This window comes from Meles meles, chromosome 3, assembly GCF_922984935.1.
Source record: "Meles meles chromosome 3, mMelMel3.1 paternal haplotype, whole genome shotgun sequence".
Lineage (NCBI taxonomy): Eukaryota > Metazoa > Chordata > Mammalia > Carnivora > Mustelidae > Meles > Meles meles.
In genome coordinates, this window is record NC_060068.1 from 183813344 (window position 1) to 183829743 (window position 16400).

A 16400-nucleotide genomic window follows, 5' to 3' on the forward strand; every position below is an offset into this window, starting at 1 on the left:
TCGGTCTCCCCCGGGGGAGCGGGCCGGAAGTCGGTCTCCCCGGGGGAGCGGGCCGGAAGTGCCGCCGCGCTCCGAGGTGTGCGCGGAGGCCGGTGCGGAGCGGTGCTCGCGTCCCCGCGGCGCGGGGCGGGGCGGGGCCGGGGCCCGGCAGAAGTCGGGGTGCGGCGAGCCAGGCGGGGGCCGGGGACCTGCAGCCACGGCTGGCGCTCTGAGCGGTGTCCTCCGAGCGACAGTCTCGTGAGCTTCCGTGAGCTCCGCGCACTGTCCGTCGTTACAGTCGTGGTCACAGGGCGCCCCTCTTGCAAAGCCCTGTAAAGACATCCATGCGCCCCCCACGGTTCGAAGGAAAAGAAACACGGGTTTTATGAGCAGAAGTTGCTCTGTCATTGGGGAACCATATTCCTCGCTTCCGGAATGTGTATTTCCGACCCAGTGTTGTCCCTCCGACGGGGAAGGAGCCAACGTTCCCGCTGCAGGGCCCCTTGCTGCGGAAGCGTCGGGCGGGCCCCTGGGCGCCGGGCAGGGTGCAGCCGCGGCCTTGTCTACCGCACAAGTGTCTCCAGGGGAACCTGACCGCGGGGAGTCCCTGCCGGACACGCCGGCCTTCTCTTCCAGACGAAGCCCGCTGTCGTGCGTCAGGGTATCAGTTCCTGAGGTCAAGGAGGGTGTTTAAATCCCTTGACCTGGAGCCAATCCAAAAATGAAGCCTTCACTCAGAGAACGCTGGCGGCGTGCCATGACGTTGATGGCTGGTATATTTTGGGGCTTCTAGAACTTTGTGAAGGGCTTTCTCAAGTGCTTTTCTCTAATAGTCGTTATCAGATCAATTAATTGGGAGTATTTCTTCTGGATTGTTTACCTGCTATGGAGGTAGGATCATATGTATAAAGACCTCTCTTGCCCAATTTTTCAGGGGTTCCACTCAGCTAGTGTCCACCAACTGGTTTGTATCAATGTTCTATGACTGCATGACAAATTCTCACAAATCTAGTGGCTTGAAGCAAGACTCATTATCTCCAGGTGTGCATGGATCACGTGCCTGGGCAAGGGCAGTGGGGTCCATGCCTGGTGCCTCTGGAGGCATGGTCACGGTTCACCAGGTCAGCTTTCCTTTCCAGAGGGAATGGGGAAGAATTGCTTCTAGGCTGATTCAGAATGCGGATAGATTTGTTTTTTTCCCACAGTTTCCACCTTGCCCCTCGGTCTCTAGTGGGTAACGGGGGTCTGGTCTTCTCATACTTCAGATCTCTTGGACTTCCTCCTCTTCCTCATTTCTCAGCTTGTAAGGGTTCCTGAGATTGCACTGGACATACTTGGATAACCAAGGACCATCTCCTGCACTCGTTTTCTAGAGCTGCTGCAAGAAAGGAGCCTGGAATGCTGTGGGCTCCGAGGCCCATCCTTTGTCCACTTGTAACTCATCCCTCTGCCCCCGCAGGCTCATGGACGCAGGGGTCCAGGGTGGGGCACCACAGCAAGAGGAGTGACTCTGTGGCCTCTCGCTGACTAGCGCTTATAGACCTCTACCAGTGGAGCTGCCGCAGGGTTCCTCACATTGTGTAGTCGAACCCAGAGCACACAGACACCTCCCAAGAGCTGCTGGCTCAGAGGCTTTGCAGACGAGGGTGTCACAATAATGGCGAGTGAATGGCGTTGGGCAGCCTCAGGGGCGCTCTCTGAGCTCACTGCCCAATGCAGGGCCCTTCTTTGCTGAGAGGAGTCTTTCCTTCCTTTTGCCTCATCTCTGCAGAGAGGAACACAAGGATCCCCAGCCACGCCAGAAGTGCCCGAGTCCCTGTTCCACCACTGCCATCCCCCCAGAGGGCTTCCTGATGCTAAAGGTGAGCTCAGAGCCACAGGGCAGGGGGTCTGAATCAAGGAAGAGAGCCAAAAGGAGGGTCTCTGGTTTCCCTGGGAATGAGGACAGAAAGTGCTTGGAATGGCTTGTTTGACTGATTTGAAGCCTTTGATTGATGCCCAGGGGTGCAGCTCACATGGGAGCAAAGGTGGGGAGGGGAGGAGAAGAAAAAGTGAAGGACAGAAAATGTTCTTAAGCATGGGGCGTGTATTGTGTGTGTGTGAGAGAGAGAGAGAGAGAGAGAGAGAACAAATGGGTTTGCTAAAACTGCGTGATCTACTGTGCTGTAATGAAGGCGCTGCTGTCTGCACTTGACGGGCTTTGGAGCACATGGGGGACATACAATGATGGATGGAGAATTATAGGGTAAAAAAATATGCAGCAAAACTTTAACAGTGGTAGAATCTAGCTGTTGAGTATTTGGGTGTTCTTGTACAATCCTTTCAACTTTTATAGATCTTTGAAATTTTTCATTAAAAAATGTTAGAGAGTCACTGTAGGAAAGAGACATGGAGTAAGGAGTGGGGGGGGCATCTGCTCTTCACAGGATCAGGGCGGCAGGGCTGCCTTCTTTTGGATCCACTTTCTACAGCTGTCTGAGAGTTTCTGGTGGGTTATTTTAAAACAGGATTTGTGACTCTGCTGACTTTTGTAGGTCACAGGTGACTTTACATTTTCTGTGGGAGGCGTTCCGTCTCGCCACAGTCCCTGCGGGGCATCAGAGGGAGGGCTCCTTGTAATAATTTCGAAGTAGGAAGGTGTTGACACCCACCTTTAGTAACAGTGATATTGTCAACGAAGTCATTTTCCTTGTTGCTCATCTGCTGGAAGTTCGGAAACACATTTAGTGGAAACTATCACATGCCCAGCCTCTCCCCTACTCCAGACTCAGCGACTAAGAGGCAACCCTCACTCCAAGCCATGAGCAGATGGCTACAGACTTTTCTTTGCTGCCATTAAAACCAGGGTGACTGGGGCGCCTGGGTGGCTCAGTGGGTTAAGCCGCTGCCTTCGGCTCAGGTCATGATCTCAGGGTCCTGGGATCGAGTCCCGCATCTGGCTCTCTGCTCAGCGGAGAGCCTGCTTCCCTTCCTCTCTCTCTGCCTGCCTCTCTTGTGATTTCTCTCTGTCAAATAAATAAAATCTTTAAAAAAAAAAAACCAGGATGACCTTCTGTCCTGGGACTGTCCCATGTGACACCGGCTTCCAGCACTGACCATGTGGCTGCCATGGTGACAGCCCCTTGCCACTGATTGTTATGTTAAATCCCACAAAGGGTTCTCCCAGACAGAGCTTCCTTATTTCTATTTGGCATCCAACAACATAGAATCAGGCCAACCTCACCTCCTAGATGCACATAGACATTTAAATTCAGAGAGTCGATATCTTGTTTCGTCCCACTCCTAGCAGGACAATTTCTTGTCAGTATTCAAGAACGTAGATTATCAAATATGCACAATGACTTTTTACTACACAAACAGTAACATAATAGGCTTGGATCTCTTAAATTTTTCTGTACTTAAAACATCCCAAGGTTGAAACATGCTTTCTTAAGAAAGGGAGTTATCATTCTACTTAGTTGACATTCAAAAAGAAATAGAAAATTTGAATAGACATATAACAAAGACAACCATTAATTTAAGTTTCTCACAAAGATCCCAGGTCCTAATAAATTGATAGATTCTACCTGATGTTTTAAGAAGAAAATAACAGCAGTCATGCACAGACCTTCAGGACCAGGACCAGAGAAGGAAGTAGCATTTCCCAGTTCACTCCGTGGTGTCAGTGCGTGACACCAATGCCAGACAGTGTCATCCCAGAGAGGAGGAATAGCATGAGCTGGAAGCATTCGTGAATAGAGAGGCAAATATCTTTAACGAAATACTATCAAACCAAATGTAGTTCCAGAGAAACAGGATTATACACCATTACTATTTGAAGTTTATTCCAGGAATGCAAGGCTGGTTTAACATCTGAAAAGAAATAAATGTAGTAAGCATATTAATAAAACAAAGAACATTAAACATGTGAGCGTATTGGTCAACCAGAAAAATCTATTTGACGTGATAACACATCTACATATGACAAAAACAGTTCCACACCTGGGGGCATGGGAAATGCCCGTAATCTGGTAAAGAGCTCCTAATGAATCTTGTAACTAATTCACACTTCGTTCGTTCTGAATACTTTCCCCTTAAGATTGGGACAAAAGCAAGAATGTCCAAACTTCTATTTGACGTTTTACTGAAGTTCCAGCCAATACAACACAGCAAGAAATATAAATTAAAGACATAGATTTCAAAATGAAACCATATTTATTTGCATGGAACGTGCTTCTAACAAATCTAAAAAAAAAAGTCTGGTAGAAATAAGAAGATGAAAAAAAAAAAGAAATAAGATAGCTCCATAAGGTGGTAGGATACAAAATCGATACAAAAATCTCAATTATATTTCTGTAAACTAGCAATGAAGAATCTGAAAATGGTAATAAGAAAACCATTTGAAATAGCATTGAAAATAATAAAAATAAGGTAATAAAACAAGGGCCAAATCTGTATACTTAGATCTACAAACTATCGAGGGAGATGGAACACAATCTGCATAAACGGAAAGATTTAGAATACTCATGGGCTGGAGAATAGAACATTATCATGAGAGCAATTTTCCCCTAAACTGACCTACAGATTTACTGTGATTCCCACTGAATTTCTAGCAAAATTTTTAAGGAAATAGCAAGCCAATCCTAAAATATATATAGGAATTCAGAGGACCTAGAGTGGCCAAAATAATTTGGAAAAAGAAGCAGCAAATCGGAGGACTCACACAACTTGCCTTAAAAATTTATGACTGGGTGCCTGGGTGGCTCAGTGGGTTAAAGCCTCTGCCTTCAGCTCAGGTCATGGTCCCAGGGTCCTGGGATCGAGCCCCGCTTTGTGTGCTTTGCTCAGTGGGGAACCTGCTTCCTCCTCTCTCTCTGCCTGCCTCTCTGCCTACTTGTGATTTCTGTCTGTCAAATAAATAAAATAAAATCTTTTTAAAAAACCAGAACATTTTATTAAAAAAAGTCTATGACCAAGCTACAGGAATCAGGACAGTGTGGGACTGGCATGAAGATAGATGTATGAACCAGTGGAACAGAGTACAAACTCCCAAAATAAAACCTGAGCAACAGATGTTAAACAGGGAGGAGGGCAATTCAATGGGGGGAGAAATGAGAGTATTTCTGATAAACAGTGCTGGAATAGGGCGCCTGGGTGGCTCAGTGGGTTAAGCCACTGCCTTCGGCTCAGGTCATGATCTCAGGGTCCTGGGATCGAGTCCCGCATCGGGCTCTCTGCTCAGCAGGGAGCCTGCTTCCCTCTCTCTCTCTCTCTGCCTGCCTCTCTGCCTGCTTGTGATCTCTCCCTGTCAAATAAATAAATAAAATATTAAAAAAAAAAACAACAGTGCTGGAATAACTGGATAACCAGATGCAAAAAAAGAGCACAATACCCTATTTCACAACACACACACACACACACCTCAAAATCAGTCAAAGACCTGAATTTAAGAGGTAAACTTTAACACTTTAGGAAGAAAACAGAGTAAGCTCTTTGTGACCTTGAGTTAGGCAAAGTTTTCTTTAATAGGATACCAAAACACTACTCAGCAAAAAAATGAAAAATTGGACTTCATAAAAAATAAAGCATTTGCTCTTTGAAAGTCACCATTACAAAAAGAGAAACGTAAGTCACAGGCTGGAATAAATATTTGCCAGCCATGTGCTACATCCCAGGACCCTGAGATCATGACCTGAGCCGAAGGCAGAAGCTTTAACCCACTGAACCACCGAGGCACCCTATTTTCAACTAAAAAAAAAAAAGATTTTTTTAATTTATTTGACAGAGAGACACACCGAGAGATGGGACACAAGCAGGGGGAGTGGGAGAGAGAGAAGAGGCTCTCTGCTGAGCAGAGAGCCCGATGCGGGACTCGATCCCAGGACCCTGAGATCATGACCTGAGCCGAAGGCAGGGGCTCCATCCTGGGGCCCTGGGATCATGACCTGTGCTGAAGGCTGACACTTAACCACCAGGCACCCCTATTTTCCACTTTTTGAGGAACCTCCATACCATTTTCCAGAGTGGCTACACCAGCTTGCGTTCCCACCAACAGGCAGGAGGGTTCCTCTTTCTCTACATCCTCGCCAGCATCTGTCGTTTCCTGACTGGTTCATTTCAGCCTTTCTGACTGGCGTGAGGTGGGATCTCACTGTGGTTTTGATTTGTATTTCCCTGATGCCCATTGATGTGGAGCACTTTTTCATGTGTCTGTTGGCCATCTGATGTCTTCTGTAAAACAGCCCCGCTTTTAAAATGGGGAAGAGATTTTAATACACTCCACCGAACAGGATATACGGGTGGCAAATAAATACCCGAAAAGGAGTTCCACGTCGTTTACCATTCGGAAAATGTGAATCCACGCCACAGCCCTGCCAGTTAGCAGGACCCGGTGGGAAAGGCTAATGGCGCTGAGCGCTGGCGGGACGCTGAGAAGCCGAAGCCCACGTGGCAGCCGTTGGAAGTCACAAGGGAACGGAAAAGTGATGCCACTTTGGAAAGCAGTTTGGCGGTTTCTTAAAACTCGGACTCTGCTTTTACCGTTGACCAGCGGTCCCGCTCCCGGGCTCTCACCAAAGAGGATCGCAGCTGCCTGCGCCCACGGGGTGGGTGTGGGAGGACGGTGCCGTCCCACTGAGGGACCCCGTCCCGAGTCTCTGAGACAGGGTCTCACTGTCTCAGACAGTGACACTGACTCAGACAGACTGACTAAAATGGACTGGATTTTCTGAAAGAAGAACGTGAGTATCAATGGCTTCTCCCTTTTGTTCATTTTCATTCGCGCAGTGGGCAGACGGCGGCCGCAGCCCATCCGCACAGAGGTACGTTGTGCACTCGCCAGAGTCGTTTGGTGTGTGTGTGGGGGCTGCCTGCTCTTCATAACTCAAATGACTTTGGAAGGTAATTCGTCTCTGATGGGATATTTTTAAATAACATGTAACATCGTTGCACTCAACACTCACCCGGCTTCACCACCTTGTTCTCCAGTCGGTCCACACCGTTGACTTCTGAACGGACAGGCGGAAGTCAGAGCTCACTGATTGTGTCGGTCAGAGAACACGTGGGGAGTTGAGTCCGAGCCTCCTGAGGACGGCTCCTACTACCTGGTTTCACGTTGCTCCCGAGAGCCCTGGAGCGCCACAGGCGTGCACACACGCACACATGAAATCGCAGAGGCAGAAAGTGGCCCACGGTGAAGGTCACAGTCGAGGCTACTACTCATTGTAGAACACGCACTGTGTGCACACGGGACTGTGCACTGTGAAAAGTCACTGAGACACAGGAAATGTGCTCCCCTTCCGGTGAGTGTCTTAGTTCACAGGGCGGCCGCCCCAAAGGGACAAAGTCAGGGGCATAAGCCACCAAACTGTGTGGTCTCACTGTTCTGGGGGCCGGAGCCTGAAATCAGTGGGTGCGCAGGGTCAGGGCCTGTCGCCCTCTCTCCTTGGCTTGCGGACAGCGATTTTCTTCCGTCTCTCCACATTTCCTATTTTGTCCCTTTCCAGCGAGAATAAGTGAAAATTAGTGCACCAGGATCATAAATTTCCACCTTAAAATTTTTTCAGATTGCCACATTGAGTATTTATTATGGAAAATTTGGAACTTACAAATACGCCCCGCGTGCAGCCAGGAGCCATTCCTCCCCTCTGCCCGCCAGCGTCCGCTACTGGCGTTTTGACTGGCGTCTTTCAAGTCTCCCACACAGAGCGTCTCCGTCTGCATCACACACATAACTTTTTCTTTTAAAAAATTATAACACTGTTGTTTACCTCTTTAGGGGCCTGCTTTAAAATTCCGTGTATTGTGAGGCTTGTCGTGTTAAAAGAAAGCACCCTGAACTCACTGCCCCATCTGGAAGGTGTACCCTGTTTCTCATCACTGGGATCTTCTGGTCTAGGACACAGTTTGGCCTCTGCCCGGAGAGCTGGGCAACTCGGGGGAGGGGAGCACTAACGTGTCAGGGAGCACAGCCTCACAGAGCCCTGGAGGCGGCCGGCGCTCTCACCTGGGCAGCCGTTCTCTGCGGCGGGAAGCATTTCTAGGGTAACTGGGACTTCGTGCTGGGCGGGGCCGGTGGGGGCCTGGGTGTGCCCGCAGCCTTCAGGTCACGTCCACTGCACAGACCAGAGCCCGCGTCTGCAGACCCGGGCCGTCTACACCTCTTGGTGCTCAGAGCTGTGCGTAAGCAGCTGTGGTGCTCATGGAGTCGTAACTCCGCAACCGATGTTGATCGCAGGCTCGTTTTAGAGGAAGCTCGGGGTCGGGCTTGCAGAAGCTTCACTGTCTGGGGGTAGCCATCGGCCTGTCTCATTCACACAATTCCTTCCGGGCCACGTGCCTGCCGGAGCACATTCCACGGGCAGCCCCACAGAAAGGACCAGAAAGGGAGAAATAGAGAGGGGAGGGGCCTCACATCTGCAGCTTCCAGAACTGTGCGGGACCGCCACCCTGCCAGCCCTCGCCGGGCCCGTCCTGTAGCCGCCCAGCCAGCGAGCCCGAGCAGGGGCTCCGGACGCCTGCTCCACCTCACGGGCCCAGGACGGTGACACCGGGCCCGGCGTCTCGCCGGACAGCAGCCCACGTGTGGCCGCGGTTGCGTTCCTGTCGGGAGGTGCTGGAGAGGAATGCACTTGTAGGCTCCTTCGGGACACTGACAGAACTCGTGTCTTCTCACACTGTCCCCTTCAGCCTGCAAGTCACGGTGCCGGGCTAGATGTCTCCAAATCATTCGTTCCTCGTGTCTCGGGGCCCCTCAGCGGGCGCTCCTATGTAATGCCGCACCCTCCCGGCGTGGTGGTGGAGGCCCAGGGCGCACAGCACCCCCTGCCCGTCCTCGTTCGGGGTCCCCGCTGCTGGTGCAGCCCCTCCTCTCAGGGGGCGGGGGGTCTCCCAGCGTGCGGCCGGCCTGCGGGGCTGTGGAAGAAACCACAGCAAGGGGCCCGCGGCATGCTGTGGCCTGCGGCTGTTGGCAGCTGTCGGCCTGCCCTTTCTTGCTGACGTGTGTCTCCCCTTCCTCCTGCCCCATCCCACCAGGGTGACGTCCGAGGAGCGCCTGCTGTCGGATACGCTCTCCCTTCAGCTGTCCTCTACCGGGTTCCCAGAGAACTTGAGGCCAACGGTAGGTGAGGGGCGACCACACATGATCCTCAACTACAGGGGGAAGAGCCAACGGAGGGTTGAAGCCTCCCCACAAGCACTGAGGGGAGGGCAGGGTTGGCTGGTTGGAAGTATTTACAGCGTTCTTTGGGATGCGGCTCCGACAGGGACAGTGGTGGGAGGGGAGTGTGAGGGAAGTAAGGTGAAGACACAAAAGTTCTAAATTGTGGGGCACAGGTTTGAGCAGAGAAACATGGTAGAAACATGGGAGTGACTGGAGCAGAAGCATCGCGTGGGCGTGGGTGATGTGCGTCCACATCTGCAGCTGGCTCCTGGTGGACTTCTGGCCTGTCCCCCAGGATCCCATCAGTCCACTTACTCTCCCAGCGACGGCTCCCTGCTCCTCTCCCAGGTCAACATGCACAGCCCACTCCATTCATTCGCAGCCTGGACTCGGAGTTCCACGTGGGAGATGCTGGAGGCCGGTCTTCAGTGGGGAGTGGGTGTGACTGGCCAAGTCGCAGCTTAAACCATGGCCAACACAATATGGCATGACCCCTCCCCGCCACTCACTCCCATCCAGCCTCCTGCTATACCTGGAGACCGTGGTGGCACTCCGTTCCATTGGCACCCCACCGTACCATCCCTTCTTGGGTGGTGGGTGCCATGCAGCTTCTTCTGAGTGGCAGGAAGGACAGTGCTCAAGAGCAAAGTCACGATGACCAGGCAGGTACTGACCGCATGTCCCACCTAGTTGTAGTGTGTGTCCAGATGAATGTGCTCAAGTGCTCTTCTCCCAAGTCTGGCTCTCGAGCTCACCTCCAGAATGCATGGTAGAGCAGTCTCAGGGACACTTTATCCCCATCCTGTCTCGGGAACCCAAGTCAGCCCTGACCATTCATGGCCACCCTGCTGGACACTTGTGATCCCTCATCACATTTAACCCCTTTGTGGATTATCTGAGACAGACCGTCATTCCCACTTTGATGCCAAAAATTGGATAAGGCTGGGCTCACCTCCTAACTGTGGTCAGAACTTTGAGACCTCAATAGCTCAAGCCCTACCCCGGCACACCCAGGAGGACACATTCCCTTTGGCATCCAAGAAGGTAAATACCAAGTACGCAGATGGGGCTTTCTAATGCAACAGTAGTGACAGCATGGGCTTGGGCCTCTTAAACATTCATACACCTAATTCTAAATCTTCCAAAGTTGAAAAACACATCCTCACTTAAGAGAGGTAGTTCCCTTTCCAGGCAGTTTGCACAGATGAGCAAACCTGAACAAATAAGAACACCCAGCCCTGGTGGCTACACTGTTGAATTCTAAATTTTTATTCTAATTAAAAAAATAATAGCAGTTGTACACAAGCTCTCTCCAAAACAGAGGAAGGGAAACCCGTTCTGTGAGGCCAGTTTCAACCTGATACCAAAACAAAACAATGTCCTCACAAAAGAATACAATGAAGCAAGATCCTTCCAGAAAATATAGACAGAAACCATTGAGTAAATATTAGCAAACTGGATCAAGCAACATGGTTAAATATCATGGCGATGTGAAGACCAGTAGATCTTATACAAAATGTTAACAGTGAAGGACAATAATAATATAATGATGTCAATTAAGAAAAAGGAGTTGCCAGTAAGAAACTCTCGTTCAGGAGCACCTGGGTGGCTCAGTCATTAGGCGTCTGCCTTCGGCTCAGGTCATGATCCTGGGGTCCTAGGATCGGCCCCGCATCCGGTTCCCTGCTTGGTGGGAAGTCTGATTCTCCCTCTCCTACTCTCCCTGCTTGTGTTCCCTCTCCCTGTGTGTCTTCTCTGTCAAATAAACAAAAATGTAAAACAAAAAAGAAAGAAACTCTCATTCATGATAAAAATATTCTCAGCAAATTAGGAATGAAGTGAAGAGATTTTCATTCTGACAATGAACAGCTATGAAATACAACGCACTTCCTGGTGAAACACTGAATACTATCCCTCTTATGACTGGGACCAAGGCAAGGATGTCTACACTCACTACTTTTATTTAACATTGTACTAAAGTTCCAACCAGTGAAATAAAATGAAAAAAAGGGAATAAAGAATAGAAAGTTAAACGGTGTTAATCACAGCATGGTTCTAAAACAAAACAAAGCAAGAAACTACTGGTAATAAAATAGCTTTGTAAGAAGCAGCGGAAGAGCTCTCCAGTAAGCTCCGGGACATTTATCTTCGGTGTTATTCAGAACCGTTACTGTCCCCATCTGGCCCTAGGAACCTCCGTGTGCCTCCAGCCATCTCTACAGCAAATCATTTCAGCTGTGGTCAAAGTCGAAATTTTTCAGTTGCGTTAGTTGGCCTAGAAATGTTGTATGTAATTTACCATATTTGGAATGAAAACAGTTGTTAAAAAATAGATCTCTTTTGGGGTGCCTGGGTGGGTCAGTCTGTTAAGCATCTGCCCTCAATTTCGGCTCAGATTATGATCTCAGGGTTGTCAGATTGAGCCCTGAATCAGGCTCCTCACTGAGTGTGCAGCCTGATTAAGATTCTCTCTCTCCCTCTCCCTTTGCCCTCCTCTCTCTCGTTCTCTCTTTCCCTCTCCAAAAAATCTCTTTTGACTTTGTCTTATTAAAAAAAATAGCAAGTTCAATGATATTTCTATATTTGGCAAAAATTAAATTGAAGGTAATATTAAGTATTCCACTAACAGTAACATTAAAAATAATAAATTTAACAAACCTGGAGTAAAATCTATACACTGAAAGTTACAAATCATTGCTGAGAGAAATTGAAGACATTCAAAATAAATGAAGAGATATAAAATGTTCTTTGATTGGATCACTCAGTATTGTTAAGGTAGCATTTTTTCCTCAAACTAATATGTAGACTTAGTACATCCCTACTGAATTCCCAAGAGGGTCCATTTTTTTTTAAAAAAGGAAACCAACATGTTGATCATGAAATGTGTGTGGAAATTCAGAGGACCTGGAGTAGCCAGAACAATTTTGAAAAGAGAACAAAATTGCAAGAATTGTACAACCTGACTTCAAAATTTACTAAAAACATACAGGAATCAGGACAGTGTAGTACTGGCATAAGGATAGACAAGTCAGTGGAATAGAGTAAAAATTCTAGAAATAAGCCTTTACATTTTTGGTCAATTGATTTTAAACAAAGGTGCTAAGACAATTCATTAGGGAAAAATGATACTTTCAACAATGGTATTGAAACAACTGGATAGCCATCTTGAAATAAAAATAACTTAATACCATACTTCAACTATATAAGTAACTCAAAACTGATCATACACCTGAATTTGGGAGGTAAAATTTTAACACTTCTAGAAGAAATGATAAATTGTGATTTTGTGTTAGGCAAAGTTTTCTTTGATATGATACCAAAAGCACTATATGGTATATAGTATATGTAATTATTGTGAAATGTCAAATTAACATATCATCATCTCACATAGTTGCCTTTCCTGTATGTATGTGTGAGAATGCTTAAGATCTACTCTCTTAGCAAATTTGATGTGCAGTTGCCATGATGTACATGATGATAGGTTTGTTTTTTTTTTAAAGTCTTCCTTCAGGTAAATCTATTAATGAACTTTTGACCCAGGAATTGTGCTCCTGAGAATGCAGGATTCCTGGATTCAACATGGCTCTGCCCATAACCTTAAGCAGGGAACTTCATTTGTCTGTGCTGGTTTCCTCCTCTAAAGGGGACAACAAAATTATCTCCCTATAGGGATTTTGTAAGGATTAAATGAAGATAACTTAGGAACCACTCAGTTGTATAATATTATTACCTGAAGGAGTCAATTATAAATGTGGGCAAAGCAGACGGACATCACAGATATATTCAGAATATTCCATTCCAAAGCAACAGAACACACCTTCTTCTCTAGCGCACATGGAACATTTTCCAGAACAGATCATGTCTTGGGTCACAAATCAGGTCTCAACTGGTACCAAAAGACTGGAATCATTCCTTGAATATTTTCAGTCCACAATGCTTTGAAACTTGAACTCAATCACTAGAGGAAAATTGGGAAGAACCCAAATACATGGAGGCTAAAGAGCAGCCTACTAAGGAATGAATGGGTCAACCAGAAAATTAAAGAAGAATTTTAAAAATTCATGGAAACAAATGATAATGAAAACACCATGGTTCAAAATCTTTGGGACACAGCAAAGGTGGTCATGAGAGTAAAGCATATAGTGATATAAGCCTTTCTCAAGAAACAAGAAAGGTCTCAAGTACACAACCTAACCCTACACCTAAAGGAGCTGGAGAAAGAACTGCAAAGAAAGCCTAAACCCTGCAGGAAAAGAGAAATCATAAAGATCAGAGCAGAAATCAATGAAATAGAAACCAAAAAAAAAAAAAACAAAAACAAAAACAAAAAACCAGTAGAACAAATCAACAAAACTAGGAACTGGTTCTTTGAAGGAATAAGGTTGATAAACCCCTGGCCAGACTTATCCAAAAGAAAAGAAAAGAAAAGGACCCAAATTAATAAAATCATGAATGAAAGAGGAGAGATCACACCAACACCAAAGAAATATAAACAATTATAAGAACATATTATGAGCAACTATATGCCAACAAATTAGACAATTTGGAAGAAATGGATACATTCCTAGAAATGTATAAACTACCAAAAATGAACCAGGAAGAAATAGAAAATCTGAAGAGATCCAACAAGGAAATTGAAGCAGTAATGAAAATTCTCCAAAAAAACAAGAACCCAGGCCAGATGGCTTCCCAGGGGGAATTCTACCAAACATTTAAAGAAGAATTAGTGCCTATTCTTCTGAAATTGTTCCAAAAAATAGAAATGGGAGGAAAACTTCCAAACTCATTTTATGAGGCCAGCATTACCCTGATCCCAAAAGCAGACAAAGACCCCATCAAAAACGAGAATTACAGACCAATATCCCCAATGAACATGGATGCAAACATTCTCACCAAAACACTAGCCAATAGGATCCAACAGTACATTAAAAGGATTATTCACCATGCCCAAGTGGGATTTATTCCAGGGCTGAAAGGTTGGTTCAACATCCACAAATCAATGAGATACAATACATTAAAAAAAGAAAGAGCAAGAACCATATGATACTCTCAAGAGATACTGAAAAAGCACCTGACAGAGTACAGCATCCTTTCTTGATCAAAACTTTTCACAGTGTAGGGATAGAGGGAACATATCTCAATATCATCAAAGCCATCTATGAAAAACCCACCGTGAATATCATTCTCAATGGGGAAAAACTGAGAGCTTTTCCCCTAAGGTCAGGAAAATGGCAAGGATGTCCATTATCACCACTGCTATTCAACATAATACTAAAAGTCCTAGCCTCAGCCATCAGACAACAAAAAGAAATAATAGACATCCAAATTGGCAAAGAAGAAGTTAAACTCTCACTCTTTGCAGATGATATGATTCTTTCCGTGGAAAATCCAAAAGACTCCACTCCAAATCTGCTAGAACTCATACAGGAATTCAGTAAAATGTCAGTATATAAAATCAATGCACAGAAATCAGTTGCATTCCTCTACACCAATAACTAGACAGAATAAAGAGAAATTAAGGAGTCGATCCCATTTACAATTACACCCAAAACCATAAGATACCTAGGAATAAACCTAACCAATAGAGCAAAGAATCTGTATTCAGAAAACTATAATGTTCTTATGAAGGAAATCTAGGAAGACACAAAGAAATGGAAAAAAAACATTCCATGCTTATGGATTGGAAGAAATATTGGGCAAATGTCTATGCTTCCTAGAATGGTCTACACATTTAATGCAATCCCTATCAAAGTACCATAAATTTTTGTTACAGAAATGGAACAAATAATCCTAAAATTTGTATGGAACCAGAAAAGACCTGAATAGCCAGAAAAATGTTGAAAAAGAAAAGCAAAGTTGGTGGCATCACAATTCCAGACTTCAAGCTCTATTACAAAGCTGTCATCATCAAGACAGCATGGTACTGGCACAAAAACAGACACATAGATCAATGGCACAGAATTAGAGAAATGGACCCTCAACTCTATGGTCAACTAATCTTCAACAAAGCAGGAAAGAATGTCTGATGGGAAAAAGACAGTCTCTTCAACAAATGGTGTTGGGAAAATTGGAAGGCCCCATGCAGAGAAGAATGAAACCAGGCCATTTCCTTACAGCACACACAAAAATAGACTCAAAATGGATGAAAGACCTCAGTGTGCAAAATGAATCCATCAAAATCCTTGAGGAGAACACAGGCAGCAACCTCTTCGGACCTCAGCTGCAGCAACTTCTTCCTAGGAACATCACCAAAGACAAGGGAAGCAAGGGCAAAAATGAACTATTGGGACTTCATCAAGGTCAAAAGCTTTTTCAAAGCAAAGGAAACAGTTAACAAAACCAAAAGACAACTGACAGAATGGGAGAAGATATTTGCAAATGACATATCAGATAAAGGGCTAGTATCCAAAATCTATAAAGAACTTCTCAAACTCAATGCCCAAAAAACAAATAATCCAATCAAGAAATGGGCAGAGGACATGAACAGACATTTCTGCAGAGAAGACATCCAGATGGCCAACAGACACATGAAAAAGTGCTCCACATCACTCGGCATCAGGGAAATACAAATCAAAACCACAATGAGATACCACCTCACAGCAGTCAGAATGGCTAAAATTAACCACTCAGGAAATGACTGATGCTGGCGAGGATGCGGAGAAAGGGGAACCCTCCTACACTGTTGGTGGGAATGCAAGCGGGTGCAGCCACTCTGGAAAACAGCATGGATGTTCCTCAAAAAGTTGAAAATAGAGCTGCCCTACAAACCAGCAATCACACTACTGGGTATTTACACTAAAGATGTAAATGTAGTGATCCAAAGGGGCACGTGCACCCGAATGTTTATAGCAGCAAAGTCTACAATAGCCAAACTGTGGAAAGAACCTAGATGTCCATCAACAGATGAACGGATAAAGAAGATGTGGTATATATATACAATGGAATACTATGCAGCCATCAAAAGGAATGAAATCTTGCCATTTGCAATGACGTGGTTGGAACTAGAGGGTATTAGGCTGAGTGAAATAAGTCAATCAGAGAAAGACAAGTGTCACTGATATGAGGAATTTGAGAAGACAGAGGATCATAGGGTAAGGGAGGGGAAAATGAAACAAGATGAAACCAGAGAGAGAGCGAGACAAACCATAAGAGACTTTTAATCTCAGGAGACAAATGGAGAGTTTCTGGGGGCTGGGGGTAGGGATGGGGTGGCTGGGGCATGGATACTGGGGAGGGCACGTGCTATAGCGAGTGCTGTGACGTGTGTAAGACTGGTGAATCA